Source organism: Anser brachyrhynchus, assembly GCF_964034855.1.
Source record: "Anser brachyrhynchus genome assembly, chromosome: 7".
NCBI classification, from domain to species: domain Eukaryota; kingdom Metazoa; phylum Chordata; class Aves; order Anseriformes; family Anatidae; genus Anser; species Anser brachyrhynchus.
The window spans coordinates 38625122-38637739 of NC_137701.1; the positions used below are offsets into that span (position 1 = coordinate 38625122).

The 12618-nt window shown below is 40.1% G+C and overlaps 1 long non-coding RNA gene across 5 annotated transcripts in view; it reads right to left on the reverse strand.

The window, feature by feature from the left end:
• LOC308197856 overlaps window positions 1-12618 on the reverse strand; it is a 318611-nt gene that overhangs the window by 119620 nt on the left and 186373 nt on the right. Inside the window, exon 6 of one of the 5 annotated variants that reach the window (XR_013953388.1) lies at window positions 1515-5535. The exons of the other annotated variants lie outside the window; for them this stretch is intronic. This is a non-coding gene — a long non-coding RNA (uncharacterized lncRNA). Of the gene's footprint in view, window positions 1-1514; window positions 5536-12618 lie in introns of those variants that run through there. 5 annotated transcript variants of the gene reach the window in all.

The window sequence follows — 12618 nt, forward strand, 5'->3', positions numbered from 1 at the left end:
AAATATTATATGCGGAATGAGGTCATGGATCAGAAAATGAATTTTATTTGGGGGTGGGAGTGGACTGCAAGCCTTAAGCATGACGATGAATTTGCTGGAAAATCCCGAGCGATAAATGGCCAGGTTCTACCTCCCTTGGACGTGTAGCATTGCCGTCCTCAGAGGCACCGCTGCCAGAAGATGAGGCTCCTCAAGGAGTCAGACAGATATTGCTCAATGCCGTGAGTAACGATGGTGCCGTCAGACCAGCCCAAGAAGGTGAGCATCCCACAGGAAAGGGAGATGGAAAATAAATCCAGCAAAGCATTGATGTGAGCACCAGAAAGGGACGTTAGTGGATGGATTTAATCCGCGAGGCTAGGTCAGGTGGATGCTTAATTCACTGAATAATGCTTTCCATTTCCAAGTTCATCCAAAAAAGGAAATACAGATACATCTAACCTCAGCTTTCAAATGTGTCCAACAAAAGGCATCAGCAAGTCTGCCAGAAAGAGAGTAAGGATGGGACAAACTACTCCTGAGACAGTAGAACAAACATGCCCCAGTCTTAGCTGTTTTAACACCACATGCCTCCCACACATTATGCCATAAATCCTTCCCTTCTTCCTTCTCATTCTCTCCAGTTTACAAAAATTCTCATGTTAACAGAAAGCGTTTAGTTTAAATTGATCCTCGGCCATCCTTGGCATGTATTATACACACTCACCCTTTTATGTTTTATAGCTTATGTCATTCTGTATTTATCATTTAGTTAAGGCCTTATATTTTTGGCTTGCTTTTGCCCCTTATCAGATGATAAAATGTTCCCTCAGGAGGGAGAGAATTTTTATGAATTATGATGATAGTATAGAAAATAAATGACTTATTGGCACTACAGTCAGGTTATACGTGCAACTGTGTTCTTCGAAAGTGTAGGGCAGCTTGAGCAAGGCGTGTGTAGAGGCACCGGTACTCTCAGGGAAGGAAATTCTCCCAAGGACAGAGTGACCATGCGGTGACAAGGACAGTAGTGCTACTTGGTCAGAGGCTTAGAATAAAGCCCTTGCTCTGTTCCAGGGCCTCTGCCCAAAGCTGCTCATTCCTTCATGCCCAGCCCTCTCCAGTGCATAAAAATGCCAGAAGATGGGGAAAGTTTTAGATGCTCTGAGAACATCAGGACATAAATGTTTCCTGCATATCCGGGATTTAGGCATAAATAAGTCCTCTTAAAGGTCTTCCGTGGCATTACCAGTATTTGGATGCCCGCAGATCTCTGGATACCTTTGTTTTGCATTGATATGATGGATGGCTCTGTCAAACTATGTCCAGGCCACTGTCTTCACTCTTCTGATGTTCTCTGCTTCCTAAGAGGCTTCTAGCAGCCAACACTGCCAAAACCTGGAGAAAGGAGGTTGTCCCCCCTTCTACAACGTCCCTATAGCACACATGGTGAAAGCGTGTCTTACACTACCAGAGATGCAGCTGGGCTATTCTCCTCTCTGTAGGATCAAGACATAAGTACTGAAATTGGTCACAGTACATCAACCGAGTCAAACTTTACTAATGATCTACTAAAAATCTTCAACACAGACAAATCTACTGCTGACCAGCATAAAACAACAGTTTCCCCATGCATACATGCCAATTATACATATATAGGCTTGCTGTCTTTCATTTCAGGAAACAAATCAAATAGGAGGAAAAGTTATTAGGCAATTAAAAATGTTTGCTTAGCTTAAACCAGAAAACTGGCTTATATTACCAAAGCCTGGAGCTACAAAAAAAAAAGAAAAACACCCCATGAGCAGCCAGGGTAATGTGCTCCTCAGGCAAGAACTCCAAGAGGAAAATAAAAAAAAAAAAAAAAAGGTTAATTTTAACTTAAGGGTAAGTCCTGTACAAGTGAACAAGGACTCCCAGGCATCATCCATGCAAGGCCACTACCCCTCTGTTGGCTGGATGACAGGACCACGTCTGCCATTTGGTCTGCTCTTCATAAAGTGATTCCTGGACCTCTCCATCACAAACACCCAAACAACTTCCAAAACAGATAGTTTCTTGTCCTTACAATGGTGCTTTCAAGGGACTGTTCCCAGATCTGTGCAGTAGACAAGGAAGACGCCAACTACATGAGACGACATGGACTTCCTGTGGCCATCATCTCCAAGCCCTTTGGCAAAGGGCAGCAGCCCTGTACAGCGAGCTGCCTTCTTGGTTGGATTAGCTTTAAAAAGATGTAGGATTGTAAGGCTTATTTTCAAGGTAGAAGCTAAGGATTTCATAAAGGCTGAACAGCAATATCCTAAGCCCCATATGAACAGTAATGCAAACATTCCTGGCATTCAGGATAGCGTTTTATGAGTTCCTTCTCACTATAAATTGCAGCATTTTACAACACATTTTAATTAAAACATATTCAAAAGACCACCTATGCAAAGCGATGACTTTGGGATCCATTTGGTATGACAGAGCTGTGTCCTGCCAGTCTCCCTAGCTGGATCATTTAGGAGTGATTTTATAGAGTTTATGTATGAAGAGAAAGAAATCTGGGTAGGATTGATTTTAAAGAAATAATATAGTTTTGTCATGCAATAATTTATTCTCATTAACCATTACTCAAAATTGCGGGATGCATAGGCAATGGCAGCTATATATAGAAATGCTGTTTTATCTTTAAAGAAGAGAAATAAATTAAACTACAGGTGATGAGATGTTACAGGAAGAACCATCATTAAGAGATTCTTCCTCTGCACATGCATGTAAATAGTTTTATGGGGATGTCTTGTTGAAGATGATGGCTTCCTTATGAGAAACAGTTTCTGATCTAAAGGTTACCTATCATGTAAATACATAAATGTGAGATCCAGCTGGGAAGTCTGCCTACAGGCAAGTCTTCAGGTGAGTACAATGAACAGCCAGAGTTTGATGAAAAGAATTCAGGAAGCCCTATCAGTGCCTTCTTTATAATGGCTCAGCAAGAGAAAGACAGAGAGAGGCACACACACAGAGAAAGAAGGAAAGAAGAAGAAAAAAATTAACTTCTAAAAATATAAAAATATGGTGTAATGTTTCAGGCTGAACACATATATATACATATAGAGAGTGCATGGTGGTTATTGGAGACACTATAGTAAAAGACTTTTCTTCTCTCTTTCTCTAAAACATTTTCCCAGGTTGAGTACAATTCCCATGACCATCATAATCATTCATCTGGCTCTCACACTGGATAGTGGTACTGTGCGTTGTATTTGGCTGTGAATACCAGTGCACCCAATGATTTCCTTTTCCATGACATTTCTGAGAAACAAATACTGGATCTGATTCACATCTAGCCACAAATATGAATCAAAACCCAATACAAAATTGGATACATGCTGGAAATTTGATAACTTGTGAATATGAATTTACTCCTGTAGTTGCTGAGCTGCTATTGGAAATCTGGAGCATGCTTGGAATTACAATTTTTGCTTTCCAAAAACGTGCATAGTTTGTTCCTTGTAATCATATTTCTGATGAAGTCAAAGGCAGAAATCCCAGTGAAAGAGCTGGGGAGGAAGGACTTTGTTTTAAAGATGTGTGCTTTATGGAACCTTTCCTACATTCTGTCCTTCCAGTGTAAAATATTAGTCAGTTATCTAATCCCTTTCTTGTCCTGCACATTCACAGAGACTTGAGAAAAGAGGTTACAACTTTTATAAATTGGAATAAAGCGGCCTCTGTTTTCTCATACTTGCCAAAGCATACAGGGTCACACTGAAACAGTCACCCACACTGGCCAGTTACATTTCTTATTTAAACAATAAATTAGTGTCAAAGTTTCCAGTAATTAATTTCTATACCAATTTACATATTTAATTCCTTTCATTTTTTTTTCTTTCATGTTTTGAAACTGTAATACAGCTAACATCTATTTAAAGCAACCTCCCCTACCCGGTGATTGATGCTAGATACAACAATTACAATGCCAGTGCTGGGGATAATTCTTTGCAGATGTTGTCAAATTACAGGTTAAATGAGGAAAAAAGTTCCTTTCTTCCGGCCACCCACTCTAGTTCTCTTGAAATAGGTGCACAGTACTGTATATCCTGTGCTGTAGGTGCAGTAATTCCCCACTCAGTCACTCATCTGGTTTAAATGACTTCCATTTGCCATTTCAAAGGATGACAGAACGCTATGTTCAGATTGTTTTGCAGGTACCAAAAATGCAGTAACTCTGCTTTGTGTTTTAGCTGGCAAAGAGAAGTGAGCTCGATCTGGCAACGCTATGCTGGTTTTCCCTTTAATGTAAATAACATTTGCCATTGTGGACAAAAAAAAAAAAAAAAAGAAAAAAAAAGAAAAAAAAGGTTAGATTATTTTAACCCTTTGTAAACCTTTCCATTCTGAGATAAAACAGAATCCTTGTCTTCATGTTATAATCATAACAGTATGTATTTCGTGTTGACAGAAGAAAGATTGAGCATGGGTCCTGCATGGCTATGCAGCTTGAGGAGAGGTGATGAAACTTCTCCATTACCCGGCCCTTGTAGTAGGAGCCAGGCACAGTCATAGTCCCTGAACGCGAGAGAGGGAAGGTAACGCGCCATAAACAGAATATGGAAAAAATCAAGAACAAATTGAAAAAATGGCTTTGCCTGCCTTTGCGTGTAGTCAGTAGTGGGCTCTGCTCGAGGGCAGAGCAGACCAAGCCATGCTCCAGCTGAGCAAGAAAATCTTCCCCAGCGGCGCAGCCCAGTGCCACGCTGCTGCACGTGTTGTGGTTCACGAGTGGGTGCTGGACATCGCCATTTCCAACGTATTTCTATTTTAACTTTTTTTCTACCTACGTCAGGCTATGATCACTTCTTCTCGCAGTGTACAGGAACTAATTCTGGCCAAACAAAGGCAAACAGGAAAAATTTACACATAGAAGTTGAAGCACAGGACAGAACAGCAAGGTTCACAATGCATTTTTGGCCAAGGCACTGTCTTGTTGTGTAGACTTATTCTCTTTGCCTCTTCCTTCCATATCTGATCACCAGCACATTGAATAAATGCACTGAAAGTGGCTGCCAGGTAGGGCAAAGGACAGCCTTTAAGTACCCGAGGAAAATAGCTATTGAGTCACTCCGGGAGGACACATGCATGTGGGTCACTGTGGGAGCCAGTTATTTCTTACAGAGCCCTGGTGGAGTCCTCTATTATCACATTCCCTTTATTTATTTATTTATTCTCAAAGCAAACTCCATTCCTGTTGTAACACTTCTGTTTCATAATAGACTCCTCAGGGGCATCTACACAACTGTGTGCGAGGTAACTGTTGCCTGTTATTCCCCACTGAAACCCTAAATGTACCCCCTCTTTTCTTTAAATCAGGACTCTCACTCCAACCAGCCATGGTAACGTGCGCTGCACCCCAGGGAACTGTCCCCATATTTTAAACCTACAGAGTTTTATCAGAACTGAACTGCGGGTGAGGACACAAGCATGTGATTTGTGTGCTGAGCTTCAGCATCTTGGCTCAGGAGAGGAAAGCGCAGCTTGCTGATGAAGGCTTGTGGTTTTCCTGTTTGTTGTCTGGGAAAAAAAAAAAGAGAAAGAGAAAAAAACTACATGTGGAGGTGGGGTGCAAGTGGGCAGAGTGGGGCAAAAAGAAAAAAAGATGAAAACAAAAAAACACATAAAGGTATATTTCTAAGTAATGAGGATGTTCAAGTCTCATTGCTTTACAGGTTGAAAAGAGTGCAGCATCCCAAAGAACAGGATCAGAGATCACAATCTGTGAAGCATGGACCTAATGTCAATCCGGTATTTGACCTGTGTACAATGGTTTTGAATACTGCAACACCGCTGCAGCTTCTAGAAGCTAAAGGGTTTTGGTCTGCTCACAAATGAAGCCAAAGAGCCTTTGCATGTAAGAATGTTTCAAGCTGTCCAGCAATACTGCTGCCCAGCCAAACAGGCAGTTGCTGTAAAAAGGATAAAGAGCTTCCTGCCAGCCTCCTGTACTCTGTTGTGTTTTATTATATGCTTTTGCCACACTAAGTGATTTTAAAACCAAAGGGCTTGCTTTCCTGGTAAAAGAGGGTGGACAGGATTGTGAAACATGAAGGATGTCTCATCTGTGACTTTCAGGAGTGTCTGATGTGCAAGGTCGGTTAAGAATGTACTCGCTGATTGTACGTCTTCCTTTTACATGGACTACCCCAAACTGACCATTATTTTGTGCTTTCTTTATAAAAATGTAGTAGTAAATGTTACTGTTTTTATTCATGACATAAATTAAACACAACTGTTCAAAAACGCTACTGTGAGCACATTGCTAACTTAAGAGAATGTGCATGCGGTAGTGGCATAAATATTTCATGGATAACTTGAATTTTTGCTCGTATACATTGACGATTTCAAAACCAGTTTTCTCCCACTGCTTTTGCCAAGCGAGCCCAACTGTCCATGAAAGGAAGCGTGAAATGGCCACGAGTGTATCATCCAGCGGTAGAAAGTACAGATTCCTCAGCTGATAGAGGAAATAAATTGCTTTAATATATATGATATTATATAGCAAGCTTCCAAACATTTGTGGATTCCTGCACTGAAGCCCAGCCCTGTAGATAAGCACAATCTCTGTCTGTACATTTAAAAATATATTTGCGGCTGTTTGTATAAGGGATACATTCCATAATATTTTTGTTAGCAACAGCCCAATATTGATTTCCAATGGCAATAATTTCTAAGCCTTGACTGTGAAAAAACACAATCTTGCCCCCATGGTGTTAGATCTCAGAAGCCAACAATGTCATAGTAACCATATAGCCACGCACCAAATCTTTGTTTAGATAAAGTCATTTGCTTACTTAAATTTATGGCAGAATTTATATTGCTATCTACAAATAGATATCAATAGTTAAAGAGATTTTACAGCTTTTTGACATTTAATATGTTATACAGGTTTAAAAGGCTCTGGAAAATGGATGAACTATCTAAGCCGAACAACTTTCCACTTGTAAAAGTGCTTCTCAGAGTACCAAGAACTCAGATTTAATACTTAGCCTTGCTTGTTTAAGCACATGCTCAAATGTGGACAGGTTTTTCATATTTTAATCCTGACAGAACAATGCAGTCTCCTCAGAGCCAATGCTAAATGAAAAAATGACAGACATATCTTATTAGGGAAGATAATTTAAGTAATACTTATTTTTAATGCTTCACTTAAGCAATACTATTTTATGTCTTCAAACACATACAAAACTCTTCTTTCCGCTGCTGATTTATACTACAGCTTGCACATCACAGATTCTTATAAAAATAAGATTTTGAGATGATTTAAGTCCCTAACATATTGTAAGAGCTCTATTATATATCCCCCAAACACAGTGTGATGGATCCTATATTTATGCTGTGCTTCCCTTCTTCACAAGCATAATTTCCATTTGCCAGATAACAACTCAGATAAAATCTCTAAAATAAAAATAAACTTATGCACAAAACTGTTTGAAAAGGATAATTTATCTTATGGAATAGTCAGAAACCTAGAGAATGATCTTTGATTAATACAAATAATAGAAAATTTCCTAAATAACTTTTGCTCCTGGTAAGCTTCCAAGCAAGTAATTCACAAAATATGACTTTCTTCATTGGAAAGGTTATAAAATTTGTTTGTTGGAGGTAGGGAAGGAAATGTAATTAAAGGCTAAATTCAGGCTCACATTTCATCTTAACTAAAAGAATATGTGTGATTTGGATATAAGTCACCTAGGCACTTTTTTTTTTTTTTTTTTTTTTTTAAGGCAGTGCACATTGTCAGCAAATCAAATTATCCAATAGCAGAAGTACATCTGGCTGAGCTGGCTGTGCCAGGTAACCTTAAATAGAAACTCTGCAGCAGTTAACTGTGTTGCAACACTGGGCTTTGCTGGTAATACTTATCAAAAGTTCCCCTTTGTAGCATTTCTATAAAAAATAAAAAGGGAAGAGGTGAAATGAAAACATAAAACTTGTTGGGGTTTTCTGTATTTATAAAAATAAAAAAACAACAACCCTCTGCAGTTGGAAATGCTTACAAAGGCATATATAAAATACAGCAACTCCAGTTATTTTTAACTGCATATGGTCTACATAAAATGAAGCTATAGATCATAGAAGCTATAATGAAGGCAAGTTAAAGACCATAGCAACTCAAGTACTTTAGCTAGTCTTGAATTTATAATATATTCAGGTAATACTTAAACATTCAAAGGACAAACATAACAAATTTCTCTGTTATCGGCCATAAAAGAAAACATTAATTTGTTGGGTTGGTAATTGTTCAAAGTATATGAGTGGCATCTTCATCTTGGATGTCCTGCATGCATGTCTTTACGTTGGTTCCAACTTAGAAGTCAATTTGACAGACACGTTGTGGGTATTTGCACTGTCTGCTAGATTTTAGATCAAAATCAAGTTCTAGACTCTAAGTGCCTCACAAGTCACTTTTAAACTGAGACAAAGAATTCAGGTCTGGGGCTGAGCACTCAACTCAAAAAAACCTTCTTTTTCCTAAGGCAAATACTATATGAAAATGGATTAAACCCCAAATTTTCTGGTCAGCTGTTTTGCATACATAAGCAGGCAGTTCCATGTGCAGACAAGTGACCTGAAACTTTGGTCCTTAACCTTCGAGAAGTCTTGGAAATGCTCTGTTTCTGCCCAGTCTCAAGTAAATTTTAGCTTCATTCTGTCTTCATTATTTCAGTGAGGTTATGCATAAAAAAGGTACTATATGATATGAATAAAAATGGTAAAATCTGACCTAAAATGAATTACCACAGGGAAATTAAGGGACTTACAAAAGAAAGACAGTGCACCAAGAAAGCATGTTGGAGCAGAGATGCCAGAACATACACACAACGCATTTGTAAGTTAAACCATTTTTCCACACTTTTAAAGTGTATTATGGCCTATTATAACAAATAAAAGTTCAATTTTCAACTTAGAACAAATGCATCAATGCCAAACAGAGCCACCTATGTCAGAATCTCCTTTTTCAAAAATCTCTTTTTTGTACTCGTACTCTTTGAACAACGAACAATTATATTTTTGGCACCAGGACTAAATGTTGTGAGGCTAAATCCTCCAAATAGTTGCTTCACTGATGCATCTTGGGTTTTACTAACCTTAGCTGCTTTAACCTAAAGCTTGCTGTGAGTTGTATAAACTAAAATTATGGATCTCTCCTCATTTTCCCAGTTATTTCCCTCCAAATATTCCCTTTTGTCTGATCCCAAAGCAAAGGACTAAAAATATGTTTGTACAGAAATTGTAGTGATAACGACCTTGGCCTGTGCTTTGGCCTACCGCATCCCAAGTGGCATGAAAGAATTTCAGCTAAGGTGAGCTGAAGGGCATATGTGCTTTCTGAAATAGTTCAATAAGTTTTGCTAGAGCCACGCAGAAGAGATGGCAGAGACATCCTCTGTGCTGCACACCCACTCTGAGTGTAGAGAATATTGATGATTCTCCGGCTAACTCAAAGCTTAAAATAAATGTCTGGATACAGCTTCTTCTTGATGTTACAACATATGACTTTCTAGCATATGTTAATGAGAAGGTAAGCGCACAAATCCCTGATAATTTAGACCACACTCCAAGCTGTTCTGGAGATTACACTGTGTAACGTGTTTCTCATGCAGTTCATCAGAGAAATTTTATAGAGCCATTGACTAACCCCAATTTAGTGACTACATGCAGATGAGGTGACATTCAGTTATCTTATGACTATGAATTTGGTAACAGCCAACACTGACATTAGTAAAGCTAGGCTATTTGACCTTGTGAAGACCAGACACATCAATAGATCTGCACACTTCATCTGACACTGATGCAACACCTCCCCCAGTATTTTCCATTTACCTCTTACATGCTCTAAATCATAAAGTGTGTTTTGTAAACCACAGGTCTGGTCTTTGTGTGAGTGCTCCAGTGATCCTGCAGCGTGAGATTGGAAATAGTACGGGTCGTACAGCTGAGTTTGGTTTGCGAATGGAAATAGGTAATAGTGGTGAATGCCTATAAAAGATTTCTGCCTGTGCAGAGGGAATTCTGGCATCTCAATGGGCGAGAGCAGCAGTAGCCTGACCCTAATAGCAGTGTAACACGAGTCAAAGGAGGGGATCATCTGATCAGAGAAACTGGAACAAAGTTATTTTTGTACAAAAGAAAGGCATTAAATGTCTACTGGCTATAGAGAGGAGAAGGAGGAAAGATCTTGGTCTCCAAAGTCTGATCTGCAGGACTCCCACACAGTTAACCGGGTGCGTTTCACGTTTATCTGCCTTAGCCAGGGCTCTGAATCACCCTTGCTCAGCACCGAATCTGTGCCTTCACAGACTCTCATGCTTCAAAACGCTGTGTGTGAGTTCTGCAGAAGGCCCTCCTCTCTCCCATGCAGGGAATCTTGAAGTCATCACTATCAGGTAGGATACAAAGTGGGGGAGGATGAGGATGAGTCATAGCAGAACTGATAAAACCCACTGGCTGCTGGATCCAGGGGAAACATGTTCAGATAAGGGGAAGAAAATCTCTCGCTCCTTTCCCAGCCCTGCTACAGCCACCTCCCACAACACCCCAAAGGTCTCTAAAGCTGTCACAGTAGCTAAGGAAGAAACAAGAAGCGTGCTGAGGTTTGGATGGTCCCTGGAGTCTCCCAGGGTGAGTTCTCAGCTGATCAGCCTCTTCATGAGGAGCTGCCAAGAGCAGCAATCTGCACAGGGACTTGGAGTGACAACCTCATAGACTCCAAGACATGTTGTCATATCCCTGGGTATCGCCAACCACCAAATCTAGGCCCAAGAGTAAAGCTCCAGGAGATACAGCACAGTTTCTGACCTGGGGCGTTTACTCCTTCCAGTGGTGACCATGGCCATACGTCCATCTGATGTGACCCCCCTAGTCCCACCAATTCATTTTGGAGGTGTCAGTCTGCAGGCAGCTTGCTCCTACAACCCAAATTACCTGTTGACATCTCTTCTTCCTGTCCCAGTACCCTTTGCTTCTGAAAGACCATGAGGTCTCTCAGGTTGAAGTTCTTTGTTTTTTTTTTCCTCTTGCTACTATATGGGCTAAGAGATTGCAATTATTTTTTATTTTTATTTTTTATTTTTATTTTTTTCAGTGAATGGGGTCTACAATCTTGTCTTTAAATTCTATTTTTTAAGTTAAAAAATAAGTCCCACAGAAATCCGCATGACTACACACATTTGTGACCCAGCTTTGTTAAACAACAACTAACCAAAGCCTTCAACGAGAATTGGAAAGAAATTTATTATTTTTTTTTTCCCCCAAGATTTGAAAAACACTGGTTTGGGTCTTTTTTTTTGCAATGGTTTTTGACTTTTGTGTGTTTCTGTGCTCACATGTGTGAAGTGCTGAGTCACAAGAAAGTTTTCCAGCCCAGTTCTGTGCCACTGTGAAGCTCATTGCTCTAAAATCATGTTCGTATAAAACATCTGCATATTTGGGTGCTTCTCCGAGCTCAGTTTGGCATTCAGGCCTTTGGAGAGCTGCCCAGGACAACAAGAAAGTTCTGCAGCATTTACACGATCTGACCCCACCTCGGCAGAGAGGCAGCGCAGTGCCGAGGTGCAGCTCCTGCTCCATCCCCGTCCCACTCGGAGCAGAACCGGGGGGTCCCCAACTGGTGGCCGATCCCTTTTCATGGTCTGGGGCAGGGAGACAGGGAAGAGTAAACAAAGTAAATCCCTTAACTCCACATATTCTTGCTTCTCTTGTTTCTCTTTCCCAAAATCTTATCATGTGAACGCAGTGTAGTTTTTTGGTTTAATAAGAATAATAATGGCTCAGGATGCAGGAAAATGACTCACATGGAAGCAGTCCAGCTCTCTGAGTTGGTTCTAGTCAGGTCATGATGAATCAGATGACCCTTATCTTAGTTTAAGACTGTGAATAAAAGCCTCTCCCTTCTCCAGCCTGGCCAATTTTTGTTACATTATGCAGCATATCTCCTTCCCCTCTCGCATTTCCTAGCTCTGCAAATCTGCCTATTACCTTTGCTGCACCATTTCCCGTGCATACCTCCCTCCTGAGTTCACCTCTGAGTAAATCCTCATCTAGGCTCTGTAATTTCCCCTTGTCTTATGCCTTCTTTTTCCTGTTTGTCCTCCCTGAGCCCCAGTTTTATCACTCCTCGCTCAAGACGAGTACCGCTGTAAGCTTCCTTATGCCTAGTTACACTTGACCTACATCCCACCCAAGCCAAAACTGTTTTACTTGCTTTAAAACCTTCAGTGGCCTTGTACCTAGGACCCTTGAGAAACATCAGTTGTATTTGAAACCAGAGAAGAAAATAGACCCCTTCTTATTTTTTATCAAATTCATAATATAAACTATAGCAAGACTCTCCAAACCAGGGATGCAAAACTGCTTTTCTGTCCCCAACCAAAGAGTTCACAAAGATTTGAGTTCAAACCTGCAGTTCCTGACCACCTTGTCTTGTAAAAAAACAACAGATTGAATAACAAATCCCACATTGGCAACTTTCTATTCCCTCAGTAGCACAGTTGTGGACACCCTGTCCTATATTACAAAATAGTAACTGAAAAAAATAAAAAAAATAAAAAAATTAGCATTTAGTATTGCTATGTGAAGGAGAAGTCACAGGTCTTT